The sequence below is a fragment of the Phoca vitulina genome, unplaced genomic scaffold (assembly GCF_004348235.1).
Source record: "Phoca vitulina isolate PV1807 unplaced genomic scaffold, GSC_HSeal_1.0 scaffold34, whole genome shotgun sequence".
NCBI lineage: Eukaryota > Metazoa > Chordata > Mammalia > Carnivora > Phocidae > Phoca > Phoca vitulina.
In genome coordinates, this window is record NW_022589737.1 from 7206413 (window position 1) to 7227486 (window position 21074).

The 21074-nt window shown below is 42.9% G+C and overlaps 1 protein-coding gene across 10 annotated transcripts in view; it reads left to right on the forward strand.

Moving 5' to 3' along the window:
• Positions 1–21074, forward strand: part of NTM (neurotrimin) — a 953201-nt gene that overhangs the window by 566943 nt on the left and 365184 nt on the right. The window lies entirely within an intron of this gene.

The following is a 21074-nucleotide window of genomic DNA, read 5'->3' on the forward strand; positions in this document are numbered from 1 at the left end:
GCTCAGATGTTTCTTTTCTTGCCTTTCTTTTCTTTCTTTCTTTCTTTCTTCTTCTTTTTTTTTTTTTTTTTTTGGCTCAGACATTTCAAACCCAGTGCCTCCAGCCAAAGCTCTTGATCCTAGCCCCATTTCCCCCACCTCCAGCAACCAACTTGATCTTCCCTCCCCATCTGCCCGCATCCTAGGAATGGGCACCCCCATTCAAGCAAAGGCTCAGGCCCCCAACCTAATAGATACATATTCTTTTTCTTTCTCTTTTATGCTCCGTCTAATTCATCAATACATCCTGTTTGCTTTTACTTGTAAGATATCTCTTGAATCAGACCACGTTTCACAATCTTGAACACTACTTCTTTAGTTAACACCATCATATGCTCCTTTCTGGATTATTCCAGTAGTATCTCATCTGGTCTTCCTGCTCCCATGCCGCTCTACCAGAAGCCATTCTCCACCAGCTGGCTCAAGTTGTCCTTTAAGAACATTCGTCAGATCATACCACTGTCTGTTCAAAACCCCACGGTGGCCTCCAGTAATAGGTAGGAAGAAATGCAAACATGTCAATGGTATAAAAACTTTTTATTGCCTGGTGCCTGCCTACCCCTCAGACATTCCCTCTGTCACACCTGCTCCCACTCACAGGGATGCATTTGACTGAACTTCTCTGTTGTTCCTTGGACTCACCAGATTGCTTCTTGCCTGAGGACATGCTCTTTCTTCTGCTGGGACCCACTGTAGTGTTGTATGGCTGGATCTTGATGGCATCTGTGTGTCTGCTCAAATGTCCCGTCCTCAAAGAAGACTGTCCAGACCATGCTGTTTGAAACAGCCAGCCCACCATCCCCCACTTTCCTCTGTTCCCTGCATAGGTTTAATTTTCGTCATCACCCTTAACACTTACAGAAGTCTGTTATTTAGTCATCTATTATTTATTTATGGCCTCTTCCACTAAAATGTAAGATCCCTAAGGCTACTGACTTTATTGCTCTCATTTATAGTGGCTAAATTATGGCCTGGAACGTGGCATATATTAAGAAATAATTGTCGAGTGAATGGAAATTTTATTAGGAATAATACCAAGCTTTTAATAGTGAAAATTATTTATGTTTTAGTAGGAAGAGGGGACTCAGGTATATATCTGTATTGGCAGAAGTTTGGGTGTTCCTGAACAGAGGTAAGGTAGATGGGGTGTGATCTAGCCTTGGTTTTGCCTTCCAGGACAGGGAGAGGAATGGGAGGTCAAGGGGGACTTGTGCAGGCAGTGTGACACATTTCATAAAATCTACATGTGTGGAGGCTAAAGGACCTTTAAATTTCCATCCTCACAAGAGGTTTTTATAGAAAATCTAATAAACACTTGAAAATAAGGATCAGTTTCTAGTTCAAGGCCTACAGCCATGGGGGGAAGGGAAGGAAGTGGGAGTTGGTCAGAAATCAGGCTTTGAACCTCACTTTTAACACATTATCCCATGTCCATTATGTATTTTTAAAACTTTATTTATTAAGGGAATTCTACCTGAAGGCTAGAAAGCATGATGATTGAGCACAGGGCCTGGAGCCAGGCCCCTCCCTGGGTTCAAAACAACACAAGTTGTGTGACCTTGGGCACATTGATTAACCTCACTGGGCCTCAGTTTTGTCGTCGTTTGGTAATAGGAGTAGTGAGCCAGGAGGGAAATAGGAAGTATTTAGAGCGGCGTCTGGCACTCTGTCAGTGTTGGCTGTATACGGCGGGGGAGGACGGCGCACGAGATCAGTCCGCTGTGGGCAAATAGGACGGCTTGATCCGATGACCCTGGGGGCCCCGTGGAGGCCGATGTTGCTGCCAGGCCGGCATCTTTGTGGTGGAATGATTTTGAAGAGGCTCAGCAAGTGTCATTGTTTTTGGAAGGTGAATAGCGGCTGAGGGCCGGGGTGACCTGAGTTTCTGCCCTGGCTCTGTCACAACTCACCATGGGATACCGCTGAGAAAATTAGTGTGTTTCCCGGTTTCCCAGTTTCCCTGTGTCTGAAATGAGAAGGCAGGGCATGGCCCCTACTGCTCAGTTCAGTTCTTTACATTTGAGGAAGAGATTGTTAGCAGTTCGAAAATATATAGGTTGTTTATCCTCCTCCCTGGGCACAAAGCTGGACTCCCCTTTCCCAGCCTCTTTTGAATTTAGGTGTGGCCACGTGACCGAGTTCTACCCAGATGTGAGCGAAAGTTATGTGCCGATTGGCCTGTGAAAAGCTCCCATATGAAATAATTCACGCTGTTTCTCCTTACGCCATCTGGATGTTGAGGTCCAAAATTACCTTGGAAACCCATGTCCTATTTGGCAGATGCTCCATCATCGGCCAAGTCATTGAATGCCTCCACAGAGCAAGGCTCCCGCCCCCGCCCCACCAGCTGACCCAGAACCTCATTTGTGAGATTATTGCAGAAAGGAAAAATACACTTCATTGTGATAGACTTCTGGGATTTGGGAGTTCATTTGTTAACAGTAGCTAGCATTATGCTATCTAATTCAACACAGCTATTGTGATTCCTATTTTCTGATTTCGACGGCATCAAAATACACAGATTTTTTTTTTTTTAAGTCCAAACTTAAGCACTTATTAAAATTTCCTGGCAAGCCTTTTGGTGATTTTTGCATGTGTCTGAAAGTAGGAACCATGGCCTTTTCAAACTGAAGCCTTAAATGTTTGATTTTCATTTGCTTGACTCTTTACATCTCTGAACCAAGTAAAATGTCGGCTTTACAGAATATGTGAAAACCAGTGACAAAGAAAAGTTTTACCTTGAAGTGAATTAGCACATGTCCATAATGGCTAGGACTCGAGACATATACCGTAATTAGCGAAAATACCTCTTAGATGACAAATTGCTCATTAATGGCTGAAGGTTTCTTACTTAGCGTAACCTTTTGTGCTAGAGATATTCCAACACTCAGTGTTTTAATTGACACACAGTAAAGAGGCAGATGGGATGATTTGTAGGCTTTTTCTTAAAAATGTTGAAGAAAAAGGAGAGAAAACCACTGTAAGAGGTCAGATTTTAGAACTGCGACCAGGTGGTAGGGTAGTATGGGGGGAGGAAAGTGTGGAAAGGGAAGGAGGAAAGCAGTTGTGGCAGGAGATCTACAAGGAACGCAGACACATAGAGTCAGCGATCTCGTCTTATGTTCATTGTCATCTCAGAATGATGCACAGCGCCTGGCACATGATAGGAGCTTAATGTTTTCTTCGGGAATAAATAGATGAGCCGATTTGTGTCACTTCAGCATGGCGTCCTATGTGTCTTGTATCTGCCAGGCACTGTACTAGGCATGGAATTCCTTTTTCACAGAGTGATTTTTAGTGAGGGGAGACCAGGGCTGCAGATTATATGAATTGAAAAAAAAAAAAAAAGGTGTCCTGTTCCAGCACACAACTTGCACAGACCAGTTGGGAACTGGTGCCCTTCCTCTAGTCTGACAAGTCAGTCCCTAGGGCTCCCGGTGGGATAGATAGAGATGTGCTCCATTAACTCCCTCTACCCACCATCGTTGAGCAGCAGGCAACCTGTGCAACTGTACTTGACAGGCACCAGTTATCACTAAATAAATAAGTAGACAAAGTGTACTTTGTGTTTTGGAGAGTAACCTGGGGTGCATGGAGAGGGGTGTGTCCAGGGTGGTCAGGAGCATGGTGTGATCCCTGCAGGAATCAGAAGGAAAAACCTTCTAGGCAGATGAGTCAGCGAGTTTCATGACCTACTCAAAGATAAGCAGGGCAAAAGGGAGGCGGTCTCCAAACTGAAGAAGGGGTAAGGAGTACAAAGAGACATTTGGGCCCCTGAGTGTCTGTGAGACCTAGTATAACATACAAATTAAGGAGCAAATGTTGCTAGCAGCACAGATTTTGGGAGATGAGAAATAAATAAAAATCCCGCATAAACAAAGACAACACCTGTGTTGATTTTATTTGCTCTGCATAGTTTCCATGTGGATACTGTCTGGGCTGTTACAGTTCTGTGGTTTCGTGGCAGCCAATATTTCGTGTCTCGCCTGCGCCTCACATGAACCTAGCCATATGGGTCTAGTGTTTTCTAACTGAAATGTCATCCTTCTTTGGTCCATTATGCTTTGTCATTACCATTTATCACATCTGAAAATTATAAACATTTAAAATCTGCATAATATCCAATTTGATGTTTTACCTGTTGCCATTTCCAGGATATTACATTGTGAAATTAAGACAGCATTTTATGATCCTTTGTGGATGTGTGTGTATGTATAAGCAGACACATATTTGGAATTAATGGACTCATAGAAATCAGAGATGGATTAGGCCTAATGAGCTGTTCAGAAGAATTATTTAGTGCATATTTCATATCTCTATTCAGTAATCAAACCTACACACTGCGTATGCTAAGAAGGTGAGGTTTTTCCCTTTTTTTCTAGTCCTTGGATTGTCTCCATTTCTGAAAATTTAGCATTGCACCCCTAGAGCATTTTGCACCAACTTTATTAAGCATTCAGTTTGACATTTCCCTGTCCTTAGGGTTATCTTTGGTATTGAAAAAATAGTTGCTTTGCTTGTTACCATTAACGTTCAATTAGTAATTGGCGCCAAGCTCCAAGGATCCCACCGGGACGTGGGGCGGCTCAGAGCAGGTGGTGGTAGTCGTCGGAAACTGAGTCCTGTCCCCTCCCCAGGCCCTTCCAGTCTCTGGGAGAGGCAGGCCTGACCTTCAGAGTATACTGAGTGGAAGACTTGGAAAGTTAGCCTAGATGAGGGGCTCTATGTATCTGAATTTTTATCCAAAGCAGATGACTTCCCTGCTGCCTTTTATGTTCACCTAAGCTGTGCTGGAGCTGGGGACCTTCCTGCTGGATGACCCTGCGCCCTTGGTGGTTGCCCACTGTGGTTCCTACTAGCCCTTTGAGCCTCAATTTCCAACAGACCTTCAAAATTCCATTCACAATATGGTTTTCCCTACTGCCTAAAAGGAGGAATGGAAGATGGGATATTTGATCGTATGGAGGGATTAACCATCTGAAGCTGACAGACATATGAACAGAGATGGGTTAACAACATGGTCGGCCTCCAATAGGTGCATGCCTACCCTGTGAATTTTCTTTGTAGCTTGTTTAGATATAATACATAAATACAGATCCTAACCATATAGAGTCAACTCTTGTTAGTCTACATAAAACACGCTGATTGTGAATTATTCTGGAGTGGGAATAAAGAGACTCTGGAGTTGGGACCTCAGTTGTGAATTTATTAACTTCTTTGAGCCTTTATTCTCTTATCTGTGAAACATGGTTGAATAACACCTTAATACCTACCTGACAGAGTTGTCATAAGAATGAATAGTAATAACAACAAAACACAGCATCATTAGCAGCGTTTAGTATGAGCCCTCCCATCTTTTAATAACCATAATTATTTATAATAATTGCAGAAGATAACTTGTAAAATCTCAATTTTTGTACCTGACATATAGTAAGCATTAAACTTGTTATATTCTATCCATAATACATTAAATTAGAAAGAAAAAAAAAGAAGTTAAAACTATTTATCATGGATGGGAGATTGATGGAAGGTAGGCTGTCCCAGCCATGTTGTGTCTCTTGCCTGGAATCCCAGACACAAACCTCTTCTGTCGCTTTTGTCTTTTGACCTGCTACCAAAGTACCCTTCAGGTGCTCTAGCACACATTCTCCGTGGCTCATTTAGCCTGATTGCTTTTTCCATACCCTTCTCTGCTATTCTTTCTCTCTCTCCTCTCTCCGAGGCCCAAGTCCGTGGAAATCCTACAAACAGCATAATCTCACTCAAACCTCTTACTCACCCAGGTTCCCATAGTTTGTTGTTTATGACCATGTGTCATTTGTTCAACAAATAATTATTGAACATCTGCTCAGTGCCAAACATTGTTCTAGACCCTGCGACATGTGAGGACAACGAACAAAGAAGTGGTTATCTAAATGTCAGGTAGGGATGCACACTCTTGAAAAGAAAACTGAATAGTAGGTGCTGATTCTGGTCACACGGGTTGGGGGAGGTCTTTCTAAGGCGGGGCTTTTGAGTGAAATATGATGAAGCGAGGGAGTGAGTGTGTGTGTATATTTGAGGAAGGGCATAGCAGGGAGAAACACGGCAGATACAGAGGTGCAGGGCTAGACGCATCTTGACTTGCACAGAGCAGGGAGAAGAAGTCAGAGCCAAGGCCAGGCCACTTGGCTGCAGTGACCATAGTGACCCCTTTGGATTTTATTCTTGGTCCTGTGGAAGCTACTAGAGCACGTTGATCATTTTGGGGACTATATATTCTTTTTTCATTTTTCTGTATTTTATTATTTTCATGCCCTACCCTTGTTCGATTTCAAGTTCTTTAAAAAGCAAAGACCATGTTTGATTTGTATCTGTGTGTCACTGACAGGACAGAGCCCCTAACGCTGGCTGAATGCACCTGCTCTGAGCTCCCACAGTGACCTGAACCACCTCATCTCATCAGCACTTACCATAATTATGGAAAAGCTCTTTTTCTGTCTGCCTTCGGTTAGGCTTACATTGATCCACCAAGTATGAAGCCACTTCCAACTGTTACCTTGTGTGGATTTGGAAATTCCTTGATGGATCATGAAATTCCCCTGGAGTACAAGTCCATCGGCTTCCTTGGGTGAATAAACAGTCCTCCATCCCCAGACTTCCATTTTCATTTATGATCAAAGGCTCAGCCACACTGCCAGGTCCCTGTTGCACCTGGTCTTCTGATGGTTGAAATTGATGAAATGTCGTGAACGAATGATCTGAAATAAAAGCTTCAGCAGAGAGGCCACAAAATATGACTCCTATTTTATTATTTAATTATTTTTTTTCCATTACTTAAAAAAGGTAAATAATTACAGTTCATTTTGCTTTGTTATTAATGCCTTAGTTGGTGCTGGATTGTTTAATCCTACGGTGTATGCCTATGGTATTTTTGATCTGTATTTCTTAATAATTACTGGTGAATTGCAGATAAAATATTAATTAAACATATTCCTGTTTTTAAGGAAATACTTACATATAGCTCCTGTCCAAAATACATTTTGAACTTTTCTATTAACTATTTTGGTTACCAAGTCCTTTCCTACTAGAAACTGGGGATGTTTGGGACAAGTCGCGACGAGGGTACGGTAGGAGCACATGGGCAGTGGTGAAGCAAGTGTGTTACCCGTTGCCTCGTGATTGGTCCTCCTTCTTCTGTATCCATGTTGGACCTACCATACCGGGCCTGGCTCATGGTAGGCCCTCAGTACATGCTGATGAGATGTTTATTTCAGTAACACAGTATTTCGTGTATACTAAGAATATGTATTATTTTTCTTTTATTATGAAATATTTTATACCTCAACAGGTGTATAACATATCTATCAATATGTATAAAAACATAACAGACTGATCACCTGTGTGTCCTTCACCTACTCCAAGAAATAGAACCTTCCATTAGCTGTGAAGTCTTATATGTTCCCTCCTTATTTTATAGCTTATCTCCTCTGAGGAGCTGGCCTCTGCCCTGAACTCCTTTTTTTTTTTTTTTTTTGAAGATTTTATTTATTTGACAGAGAGAGAGAGACACAGCGAGAGAGGGAACACAAGCAGGGGGAGTGGGAGAGGGAGAAGCAGGCTTCCGCGGAGCAGGGAGCCCGATGCGGGGCTCGATCCCAGGACCCTGGGATCATGACCTGAGCCGAAGGCAGACGCTTAATGACTGAGCCACCCAGGCGCCCTGCCCTGAACTTCTTTATTATTTCCTTCTTTTCTTTAGAGTTTTACCAAATATATGAGTATTCTTAAATAATGCATTGTCTATGTTTGTTTGCTTTTTTCTCTATTTTTTGAAAGACTTTATTTATTTGAGAGAGAGAGTGAGAGCGAGCACGCTAGCCTGAGTGGGGGGAAGGGCAGAGGGGGAAGGAGAAGGACAAGCTGACTCTGTGCTCAGCGTGGAGCCTGATGTGGGGCTCGACCCCATGACCTGAGATCATGACCTGAGCCGAAATCAAGAGTCAGACACTTAACTGACCGAGCCACCCAGGTGCTCCTGCTTTTTTTTTTTACATATGTAAAAAGACATTTTATTTATTGTCCTGCAAATGTATTTTGTATGTATTTTGTATGTATGTATTTTCTAATAATTTGAAATCAATATCTTACCGAATATGGCTAAAGGAAAAACTCTAAGTCATTTTAGATAATTAACTGGTCTATAACTCATCATCAAAAATGGTTTAGTGCCCTGTGAATGTGAGTGTATGTGCACATAAACACCTGCTAAAAATATACACTGACAGACTCTTATATCAACACAGTAATGCTCATAAAGTTTCCGAGTTGTGGAATTACAGGTGACTTTGATTTTCTTCTTGTGTTTTTTCTATAATTATTAAAGTTTTAAAAATTAAGTTTTACTTTACTTTTTTTTTTTTTTTAAGATTTTATTTATTTGACGAGAGAGAGAGAGACACAGCAAGAGAGGGAACACAAGCAGGGGGAGTGGGAGAGGGAGAAGCAGGCTTCCCGCAGAGCAGGGAGCCCGATGCGGGGCTCTATCCCAGGACCCTGGGATCACGACCTGAGCTGAAGGCAGACGTTTAACGACTGAGCCACTTTTCTAAAATCAGAAAGAGGTCAATGTTATAAAATCTAGTAAAAGTGAAACTAAGTTACCTTTGAACTCATACTGCTCGGATAGGTCTTGGGGCTTTTTGCTCACATGCTACCATGTGTAGGGCATTGTGCAGTGCACTGTGTGGGCTACTGAGATCTATAAAGCACAGTCCTGTCCTCGGACAGCCTCCAATCTGCCCAGATAGAGCAAGATTGAGAACCAGGCCCTCAGAAAGAGATTGGAATGGGGGCGACTTATAATCTGTGTTATGGGCAGGTGGGTTGGAGGAATATAGAAGGGACACTGTGGGATGTGGTGGAGAAGGCAAGAAGGTGCTAAGTCTGTGGGGGCTGATGGTGGCTGGGCTGGCAAGCCTGGAGTATGACACTGGCCTGGAGCAGCAAGAGGTCATTACCCAGAGTTGGCCCATTTCTGAAGACAGGGTAGCAGAGCACTGGGCCACCTGGTTGGTCCCTCACCAGTGGTTGTGCCTACATGCATTTCAAATCTGAGCTTAGAGCAGTTAGGGTCTGTCAGAACACAGACTGAGGAATGCATCCTCTGCATGGTTATGTTAGGTTTGATTTTTTTAATTAATTAGTTTATTTGAGAGACAGAGTGTCTAAGCGGGTACACATGTGTGAGTTGAGGGAGGGGCACAGGGAGAGGGAGAGAATCTTCAAGCAGAATCCCTGCTAAGCAGGGAGTGGGCCTCGATCGGCATGGGGCTCAACCCCAGGATCCCGAGATCATGACCTGAGACGAAATCAAGAGTGGGACTCCCAAAGAACTGAGCCATGTAGGCACCCCTCAGTTCGATTTTATTCAGGAATATTTATTGTGCGCCGACCACGTGCTGGACACCATTCTAGGCACTGTGGAATAGGGTAGTTAGCAAAACATAGTACAATTCCTGTCCTCATGGAACTTCCCTTCCGGGAGAATGAGACATATCATGAATGAAATACATACACAATATGGAATATATTAACTGGAGTACAGGCTGTGGAGAAGAAGAATGAACGAAGAGTGTGGGAGATGGAAGCATGAAGGCCATGATTTCAAATAGGATGTCTAGACAAGGTCTCATTAATTACTCTTTGCTTATCTGTGTATTTTATTTTTAATTTTTTTTGAAGATTTATTTATTTGAGAGAGAGAGAGAGAGCACGAGCATGCGCGTGTGCGAGCAGGGGGAGGGGGAGAGGGAGAAGCAGACCCCCTTTGAGCGTAGAGCCCGAAGCAGCACTGGATCCCAGGACCCTGAGATCAAAACCTGAGCCGACACTAGGAGTCGGACGCTCAAACGACTGAGCCACCCAGGCGCCCCATTATCTGTGTATTTTAAATCGTGAACAAAAACATACTCTATTTTGACATGAGAAGAAACACATTGGAAGAAAAGACAATGGTTTAAGGCAATGTATGCTTTTTTCTACATTGGGGGAAAGAGACTGTACAAACAAGCTCTATCAGAAATATGTTTTAGTGTCTAAAACTCTTTACAGCCAGGATGTTGATCTTCATTTATCACCCAAATTCTTTTTCCTCTATCTTAATTGCCCCTGTCAGAAAGCGTAAAAAATGGAAACACTTTGTCCAGCTTCATCACAGAAAACCTGTCTCTGTTCAACAGAAGAGGAAAAACGGCGATGGTGCTGATTATGGTGATTATTCATAACTTAACAAGCATACGCTTCTCACCAGTGGGCGCAGCAGAGAACAGGTCAGCATTTACTCCCTGTCCTCAGGAGGTTTCCAGAAGGCTCCTGAGCACCAGTCGGAGAGGAACAGATCCAGGCTGGTTGCAACAGCCAATCCTCAGGCAACTCTGAGCCCTTGGGCCTGTGGACCAAATTGCACGGAGCAGTTTAGCTGCCCAGACACTCGAAGCCTCTTAAAAGCAATGGCCGGTGAATAAGCCAGAAGTCATAAATAGATCAAGTAACAAGCAAATAATGGAATTAATAAACAGGGGAGCAGAACCCGTGCTGTGAGCACCCGCTAGATCAAGAAATGTCAGCTTTTCTCTCAGCTTTTCCTCCACAGCGCCAACTGTCAGTAATTTAACTAACATTTTGTAAATAAATGTGGCACTCGGACAGCTGTCAGCGCGCCTGCTATAAACACTCCTTTTGTCACTGGGAGCCGGCGGTCCCGCGCTATTTCTCCTGCAAGTGTGGCCAGCACTGCCAGTTGGCTTCGGGGCCCGGGGCTGTCCAGGGAAATGCACAGGGACCAAAGGCAGGAGGCAGGTGCCCCCACCCACCCGCCCCCGCGTTCTGGGGGGCCCCGCTCCTCCAGACCCCCCAGGCTCTGCTGCCGCCTCAGCCCTTCGGTGACACGTGGCTGACTTGTGAGTCACTTCACTTTCATGCCTGTCCTGTTGCCCAAGTTCCCACCGGGACTGTTGTTTTCCACACACCTTGGGGTTTTAGGTAGGAATCCCATGTCCCTGATCCTTTAGTCGCCCCCAGTGGCTTTGCTCTACCTAAGTAAGACATTTATTTCTCGAGGTCAGAGATACTGAGCTTGCTGCTTTCCACCCCAGCCGCTAGGTGATTGTTTGATGATATGGAGCCAGACTCTGCTCCCGCTGTAGCTTCCTCGGGTGCATAAGGCAAATGGCTCTGGACCGTGCGTGGACTCTCCCAGGCTTAATCACTGAGTTTTATTAAGTTAGTGCTTCCATGTACCCTGTTTCCCTGCAAGGCTCTTTCTCAAGGATTCGTAACCTATACCCAAGCAAAAGCAGAGGGAGAGGAAGAATCTTTCTTAATATAAGAGTCCCAGGGGCAATAAATTTGGGTTATAGTAATATCTATAATCTAGCTCGGTGAAGAGAAGGGTATACTGGGTCATTACGTAGTCAGGGTATATTTAGTAAGAATAAAAATCCCAGCAAACATTTACTGAACTCTTTTTGTTGGCCATGTTCCTGTTCTACATGCTTTTACTTCATATCTCACTTAACTTTTAGAGATCTGTGATCATCGCTGTTTTCCAGATGAGGGCCAGGAATACAGAGGCTTTGAGGAACATGCGCCAGGCCTGCTGCCTAAAGTGTGGGAATGGGGCTTTGATCCCAGACAACTAAGCCCAGGGCCTGCGCTCTTGGCAACTGCACCACACATCCCCATTTGTAGTTACTGTGTGGCTGGGTATGGGATTACCAGTTCTAAAGAAGTTAGGACACAATAAAATAAACCCTACACTGGAGCTGAGGAAGCAGCTTTGATCATTTTCCAATGAACGAGAAGGCTTTTTATAATATTAGGGCAACCTGTCAAGAACACCGTTCTCGGGTGCCTGGGTGGCTCAGTTGGTTAAGCGTTGGCCTTCGGCTCAGGTCATGATCTCAGGGTCCTGGGATCGAGCCCCCCATCGGGCTCCCTGGTCAGCTGGGAGTCTGCTCCTCCTTCTCTCCCTGCCCCTTCCCCGGCTTGTGCTCTCTCTTGCTCACTCTCTCTCTCAAATAAATAAATAAAATCTTTTTTAAAAAAAAAGAAAGAAAAGAATAACTTTCTTTAGAAGATATCATAGGGTGATATAAGAAAATATAGCAGAACAGTTAAGAGAATGGACTTTGGTGTCAGCTCAGAAATTTACTTAACCTTACTGGTAAACTAAGAATAGCAATTAATAGAAACTGCTTTGTAGAGATGTTTTGAGGATTAAAGAAAAGAGTCCATATATAATATTTAGTGATACCTGGCAGAGAGTAAATATTTATACTCTCATTGAAATATTTATTACGTGCATATGATGTGCCATGGATTCTGTGGTGAGTAAGAGCGACATAATGTGTTCTTGGAGCTTATATTCTCTTGAGAACAGATGGTGAACAAGCAGACTTATATAAATATATCAAATAGGACCAGAGGCGCCTGGGTGGCTCAGTCGGTTGAGTGACTGGCTCTTGGTTTTGGCTCAGGTCATGATTTCAGAGTCGTGAGATAGAGCCCCACATGGGCTCTGCGCTCAGCGGGGAAAGGTGAGGTCTTCTGGAAATTTTCTCCCTCTCTCTCTGCCCCTGCCCTGCTCGAGTGCATGCGCGCCCTCTCTCTGTCTCTAAAATAAATAAATAAATCTTAAAAAAAAAAAAAAAGCACACACCAAGTGCTATGATCCGGGCTGCCTGGGTGGCTTCTGTAGATTGGTGGCTTAGTGACAGTTTCTCTAAGAAGAAGTGACATTTGGGCTGAGATCTAATTGGAGAGGTGGATGTGGGAGTAGAGCTCTCCAGGCAAGGGGAACAAGTTTCATGTGTTGGAGGAAGAGAAAAGGGACCATTGTGTCCAAAGCAGAGTAGACAATGGGGAGAGGGATGCAGGAAGTGGTGGGAGGGGTGAATGGGCAGGGTTCTGAAAGACAGGTAACCTCTCTGGGTCTCATTTCATTATACGAGAGGGAGCCATCAGAGCATCTTAAAGAAAGTGGTGACAGGGCCTGAGTTCCTGGGTTACAACAAGATGTTGCTGGGTGGCCATTTGGGGAATGGTTTACAAAGCTGAGAGATGGAAACTGTGACACCTGTAGAGATTATATAGAATCCAGGTGAGGGAGGGCACAGATTTGACAACTGGTGAAGGCAGTTTGATGGCAAACCAGACGAAGCTGATGGAGTGAATATAAGGGTGTTTAGTGATTGAATTACTTGTGGTCTGTGCTATTTGAAAAGAACAGAATACTGATGGTTTTATTGGATTATCATTATTGAGGTATTTACATACGTAATGCATTATTTGTATCTTGAGATGTTCCAGGAGAGTTATTTGCCGCATTACTGCTTTGAATCGAACATGGATGCTCTGATTTGGAAAGTATCACTCCCCACCTCTCACACTTAAAACCCATTCAGGGGTGCCTTTGTTGTTGTTGTTGTTGTTTGTAATGTCTTTTCCTGCTTTACTTATAAGATTGAGGTCAGCATTAAATAATTAAAGGAAACAGAAGCAGGAGGGTATGATAGGGGATTTGGTGAGGAGAGGAAAGTGGACACTGGAGGACTCCCTGGCTTAATTCACTAAATTCCCTTTGCAAACCTCCCATTTACTGCTAGGGCCAGATACATTTTCTGTGGACCTGGTGTTGTCTTTCATAGGAGACTGTATTTTAATTGGGGCTTCTTTCTCTAGTCTTCTTACCTGTAGAATTTTAGTCTAAAATAATAGAGGATTCTCAGTTCTAGATTCAAGCCCTGTCTCATGCAGAATAAGGAATAAAGACTATGCAGATAAAGAGGGTGACATATCTCACTTTTTAATAAAATACTGGCATTCACTATCATTAATACTGATATTTTGTTCTTATGCAAAATCAGCATGAAAGTACCAGTATTGTAATTTTGCTCAAGTATTGCAATAACTAGGAGTGATAAAAAGAGAGGAATCAAGGAAATCATAGCTATATATGTATATAGAGAGAGCAGATTCTTAAATATCTCATTAACTCCTAAGAGTGTCAATATAAAAATTGGTGTTCAGGATGATGAATCTGAGGCATCAACATTTTAAAATATATTAAATTACATTCAGCATACTCAGTCTCCTAAGGCATTGAAGTGAGGCATATATTTGAAGCAATTTGTCATCAAAGTTGGTTAAAATTAAGATGATAATTTTGGCTCATATAGAATTAAATGTCAGTTTGTCTTGACATTCATTTATATGATACATTGCGTTCTTCTATATAATACTGCGGTATCACTGGAAAATGCATGTTTCTCATCTAAGGTTTTGAGTGTCTTTTAAGAAAGTATTGTTTTCTCGGGTGTCTTTTTATCAAGTGTTGGATATAGCTAAATGCTGGGTGATCAGACTTGTAGCCAAAGGGAGCTGGCTGTCAAGATCAGCCACTACTCTGGAGGGAAGACCCTACCTGTGATCTGTCAGTAGACAGAACTGAGGAGCAGGGAGATCTGATATGGCATTAATACCAGGATTCATCAGTCTCTTGCTCTATATACCAGATAGTGTTCCAAGTGTTTATGTCTATCTCTTAACAGCCTTGAGATAGCTTCTCCTATTATTCCCACTTCAGAGGTAAGGAAAATGAGGCCCAGAGAAGCTAAATAACAAGCCCAAGAGAATATGACTAATAAGTAATGGAACCAAGTTTCTAATGCAGCCCCAGAGGAGATTCTTATCCTAGGTCCATAGGAAAAAGTCCAACCTACCTACTCTTTTAACTCTTTGGTTTTTACGTGTGAAACTGTAAAGAAAAGGAGCAAGAAGGAATATTGCTCCTTGCCTAGAACTGTACCCAGCATGTCTTCTCTATTATTCCTGAAGAAGCAGAAGCTCTGCATTTTCACTGAGGAGTAGAGTCAGCAGTTTATGTGTGTTTTTTTAATACCCTGTTAGCAATTAATTATTCCTTTTAATAAGCACAATGAAAAAGAATTGTTATTGGACTCGTGCTTTAATTGAATTAATAATGTATTCTGACTATAAATGTTTTTTTAATATTCTGTGTATTATTTTTTTTTTCTATTAGACAGATATGGCAGGGAGATAAAATGTGAGAATACATGGGGCCGTGTGGAGAGAGCGCTCTGTATGATGCATGGGTTCTGACAGTGATCGGTATTAAGTGGGGGCACATTGCAGGGACAAGACGTGAGATGCAGTGCTGCTTTGTCATCACTACAGAAGTGATTGAGGTCTTTTGGATAATTTCTTAGGCAGAGGTAAATGAAATCGCAAAGCCATTTATATATGATGCAGAATTCTTCATATGAAAGAATGAGTCTCTTCTCGTTTCTCTAGTTATAGACTAATCTAGACAAGGGGATACTTCGCCCTTCATACCATGGTAATCTTGGCCTGGGTCTAACTATAGAAATAAATCATAATATCTTTATATCCAGTATTCTATTTGGAGACATAGCCCCTATGTTAGAGTTATGATAAAGGGCATGACATGGATTAAAGTTATTTTCTAGAGTATGTTCAGCAAAATGCCTCAAAAGGCAGAGAAAAGATGAGATCCTTTCAGAGTCTACATACCCTGTCCTCTGTACTTGACTGCTTTTTGTAAAAGATTACTGAGCCAGACCTCAAAATAATGTCCGTTATTTCTGGATAATAATAGGCACACTTGCTATCAGTTTAGCTGGTGCACATTATTTGTTAATTCATTTATTCATTTATCTAACATGCACTGAGTGCTCACTATGTGCTGAGTATTATTTGAGGTGGTCGGGATACACAGGTGACCAGATCGGCCTTTGCTTTCATGGAAGCTCACATTTTCATGTGGAAGCAAGCAGACAATAAACACAATTAAAAAGGCCACGTTTTGATGAAAAGGAAAAGGAAAGAAAAGGAGCAGGTGATATGGCGGAAAGTAACTGGGGCAGAGTGGTCAGAAATGGACTCTCGAGATGGGCACAGTTGAACTGAGCCTTGAAGACTGGGAAGGAGCCAGCCAGGCAGAGAGGAAGTGGAGAATTCTAATGAGCAAGAAAACAAGTAGGAAGCTTGTGTGGCTGCAGCCGTCTTGGCACGTTTGGGAAAGACAAAGGGAGTCACTGTGGCCCCGCATAATGGCGAGAGAGAGGGCAGTGGAGAGGTCAGGTAGGTGGGCAGTCAGCAGCTTGCTCCCTGCCTTGCTGGCCAGGGTGCAGCCTTTGCACTTTCTCCGGGTGCAATGGGAAGGATTAGAGGTTTCAGGCAAGAGAATGGCTTGGTCGTGTGTATGTTTCTAAAATGCCCCGACTGCTCTGCGTACCATGCCAAGTGGGAGGGTGACAAACATAAAACACCACTTTGGAGGTTCCTGTGGCCATGCGAGTGAGAAAGCAGTGGCAGCATGGATGTGGTGGTGAATATACAGGGAGGTAGAGGGGGAAGTGATATTTTAGAGGAGAACGATCGGACGTGATGCTGGAAGAGTTTGCAGTGAGAGAATAGAAGGCACCCAGAATGATTTCCAGGGATTTGATGGGAGCACTTGATGGACCATGATTCTTCTTACCAGCATGGAAAGACTGGAGAAGAAGTAGGTGGGGGGTGAGGAAGAAAGAGGACCATCCTGGGTAGACCGAATTTAAGATTTAGAATCAGGAGGAGTTTTTAAGTGGATGTATGTGGGGCTCAGAGAAAACATGAGAGTTGAGGATATAAACTTGGGAGAGATCAGCTTGTATTTGTTGTTAAGTCATCAAAAAAAAAAAAAAAAAAGAAATCTTGCCATTTGCAATGACGTGGATGGAACTAGAGGGTATTATGCTAAGTGAAATAAGTTAATCAGAGAAAGATAAGTATCATATGATCCCACTGATATGAGGAATTTGAGAAACAAGACAGAGGCTCATAGGGGAAGGGAGGGAACAATGAAACAAAATGAAACCAGAGAGGGAGACAAACCATAAGAGACTCTTAATCTCAGGAAACAAACTGAGGGTTCCTAGAGTGGAGGGGGGTGGGAGGGATGGGGTGGCTGGTGATGGACATTGGGGAGGGTATGTGCTATGGTGAGCGCTATGAATTGTGCAAGACTGAAGAATCATAGACCTGTATCCCTGAAACAAGTAATACATTATATGTTAATAAAAAAATTTAAAAAAATCTTGAAACTGGATATAATCACCAAAATGAGGAGATGGTAGAGCTGCAGTGCAGGATCAGGGATTGGAGCCCCAAGGCTTTGCAACAAAATTGGAGGGAGGAGGAGCCAACAAAGCCACAGAGAATCAAGAGCCAATCAGATAGGGAGAAAACCTGGCGGTCCTTGCTCAAAACATAGGAGGGAAGAAAATGTTCTAAGGGCAGAGTGACCAACTTTGCTGCCTAATGCAGCCACAAACTAAGTTCTGGAGACTGAGAAGAGGACTGTCCCTGCGATTGGATAAGATGATGGCCTGGTGATCCTGGCAATATGGATTTCAGAAGAGTAGTAGGGCAGGGGAGCAAAAAATGATGGTAATTTCTGAGGAAAATCAAGTCAAAGTAATTGTATTTGTGTATGTATTCACAGGCCTGCTAGCCAGGGTCTGGCTGCATGCAGATGAGAACATTCCAGTAGAATCAACTGTGACGCAAGAGAGCAGAGATGAGAAGCAAAGCATAGGTAGAGGGCTGGTCTTTGCAAGAAGCAGGGGCATGCCTTTGGTGTGACAATACTTCTGTTTGCTTCCTAAATTTTTCTTCCCTTAGGACCCTGCCCCCACCAACCATTCCTGTAAACTACTCAACTGGGACAACTGATTACATGAATTTTCCAATGGGAAGGGGGAGGGTATGAGGAATTTAGCATCTGAAGAAGCTGATTTTCAAGATTTCTCTTTTACTCTCTTGAACAAATGGTATTTTGGGATATGGGGGAAATTAAGAGAGTAGTAGGGATGGATGCCAGATTTGAGGAGGAGATATGTGTGATTCAATGCCAGATGTGTGAGGATTGTTAAAAAAAAAAAAAAAAAAAACCCTCACCTGAAGATCTAGTTGGCTTTATTAAATGATTCATGAATTGGGCAATATCCCATCTAGCACGTAGAGGGGAACCCACAAAAGTTGTACAAAATGGAAGGGTTTTATAGGAAGGAGGAAAGGGCAAGAATTTATTAGCAAAAGAAAAGAAAAGATCAGTTCTGGCAAGGTCATTTTCCCATGGGGGAAGGGCAGGGCATCTAATCATGTAGATTACCTCATTTTCCTTTGTTGTTGGTGGTGGGTGGGGGGGGGGGTTATGGAGAGAATCCATGTGACAGATTACTTTTTTGGTGCTGATCAGAAAATTCCTAACTGACCAGTTAAGACTATATTTCTGGGGGAGGTTGAAACTGCAATTAAGTGTTAGATATTAAGCCCAGATATGGTGACTTGGCATAAGTGAGTCCATCTTGGGCCTGTGGTGTTCCTTTTAACAGGACAATGTCAGGTTTGATTTGAGGAGACCCAACATGGGTTACTTCATTACCCTGAAGACTTTTACCTGTGTCATCTCTCTTGTCTGAATGGTTTTTGTTCTACAGATCTGAGCTGAACCAGAAGAAATATGTTTTAAACTGGGCATAGAAGGTCTCACTTCAGAGAACCTTCCTTGCTATTTTTAGCTTCATCGTAGATGATCCCAATATGGCATGGGTGATTCTGAAGAGACCTGGTTTGTCTCTACACCCAGTCTCCAACCTGAGAACCTTACCAGGCATTGCTGGATTACAATTTCTTATTTTCACTCTTAACCTGATGCAATGTGCCACGTGCAATTCCTATGCAATTTCACTACAAACAAAATATTGTCATCTATTCTCAGGAGCAGTTAATTGGGCAGGAAGGGGAGTGGGGAGTGCTTTTAGGACCTCAAACAAGTAAAGACATTAATTGGTGTAATTTACTAGATAAATATTACAAAGTTTACTGCAGGGCCCCTGTGTTTACTTGGTTGTCCCAAGTGTTTTGCAAATCCTACCATGTATATATACAAGTGATTTCCATAAGCAATGTACATATGATTGCCTGCCACTCCATTATCAGGGAACTTGGACTAGACAAAGTCCATTTGTGTTACAGAAGGTATAGACACTTTTTTTACAAATGACTGTCCCAGAGCTTTCAGAAATGTTTCCTTATTTTATCTTTTTAAATAATTCTTGTGTTTTTCAGGGTCAGGATGTCCTCTTTCTGTTTCTGGGTAAGTTTAGTGGAGTGTTTGAGTCTAACACCAGACGGGTATATCACTCTTTGTCCACAACAAATGTTAAGTGTAAAAGAAGATCTGTTGCTAAATCTTGCATGTAATCCTAATGTTGCTACATCCTTGAAACATGTAATTTAAATAGACAATTACCTCGTTTTGATGACAAAATCAGTTTATGAGCTGACATAATCAGTGATTTTTTAAAAAAAAGTCATTTATGAATATGAGTACAAATTACCAAAATATTTTAACAAAGTGAACCTATCCTGCCAAGTACATTAAATTTTCTCCTTAATTGATTCTATTGACCAGAAGGATAAGTTCACATGACAGTGGGACTACAGCATGTGAAAGGGTTCAAGGGCCGAAGAAGGATACATTAGAGCATAAAAAGATGAGAGGCACATTTTACAATCTCTCACACATATTTATTTGTATTTACATATTTTTTTAAAAATTTTTTTTATTGTTATGTTAATCCCCATACATTACATCATTAGTTTTATTTATTTTTTTTATTTTTATTTTTTTCTCAAAGATTTTATTTATTTATTTGACAGAGAGACACAGCGAGAGAGGGAACACAAGCAGGGGGAGTGGGAGAGGGAGAAGCAGGCTTCCCGCTGAGCAGGGAGCCCGATGCGGGGCTTGATCCCAGGACCCTGGGATCATGACCTGAGCCGAAGGCAGACGCTTAACGACTGAGCCACCCAGGCGCCCCCATCATTAGTTTTAGATATAGTGTTGTATTTACATATTTTTTTAAAGGGCAATAACTCATAAATCTGTTGCTTTGATTCCACTTAGTAGCTGGCAGTTTTCCATTCCGTATCCGTGGGGCAGAATAGAAACTCATTAGCCCGGGGCTAGAGGTGCATTCCTGACCCCTTCCCTGCCAGCCCCGCCCCCACACCCTCCAGGAGTCAGGATAACGCTAGGGGAAGAGCTCTTGGGACAAGAATTCAGATCCTGACTCTCCCCCTCCTTGGCCATGTGTGACCTCGGGCAAATTAATTAATTACTTGGCTTCTGTTTTCTTACCCCTAATCATTGTTGTAAATGATGATTAAAGGAGGTAATGTACACAACACGGGGCCCAGTGCAAAGGCACGCAGTGCATTGTAGATCTGAGCCTTATTGTTGCCACCATCCCACTAGTTCCGTGCCTCTTCTATGTGGGGAAGAAGAGGAGCCGCTGACCTCTCATGGGACAGGTGCTGAGCAGGCTTCCTGAGGTACATGACCTCATGACTCTGAAGGTCACAGCTGATCAGCCTGAGATTTGAACCCAAGCCGATCTGACTCCTCTGTCCTTGCTGGTCTTCACGAAGCCCTCCTGGGTGCCCAGACTGAAGAGGGAACAGTGCCTCCTGACATCTGTGTGGTGCTCTCCAGGCTTAAAGCATCTCCTCATATTCTCTTTCTTTGTCCTCTTCAGAGACTATCAGCACCTAGAGAGCAAAGGGTGCGTCCTTGATTCCTGCATCTCCAGAGCCTGGCATGGTTCGTGGCCCATAACATGCTGGAACAAACACAGGCTCAATGAGTGATAGATTTTTATGTCACTGCTTACCACAAGCCTGTGCCGTGTCAGGAGGACCGGGATAAAGCTTACAAAGCACTTAGCACAGCTCGAAAAATGCAGGTTCTTATTGGCATTATTGGGGAACAGGTATTACTTACTTGGAGTGATCAAAACACAACCCCTCCAAAAGAAAAGCCCACTAAATAATGGTTTGGGCTCTCAACCCAATTCTTGTGCTTCCACTTGGCTTCATTGCCCTTCAGTCTAGGTGAAGTGTAGATC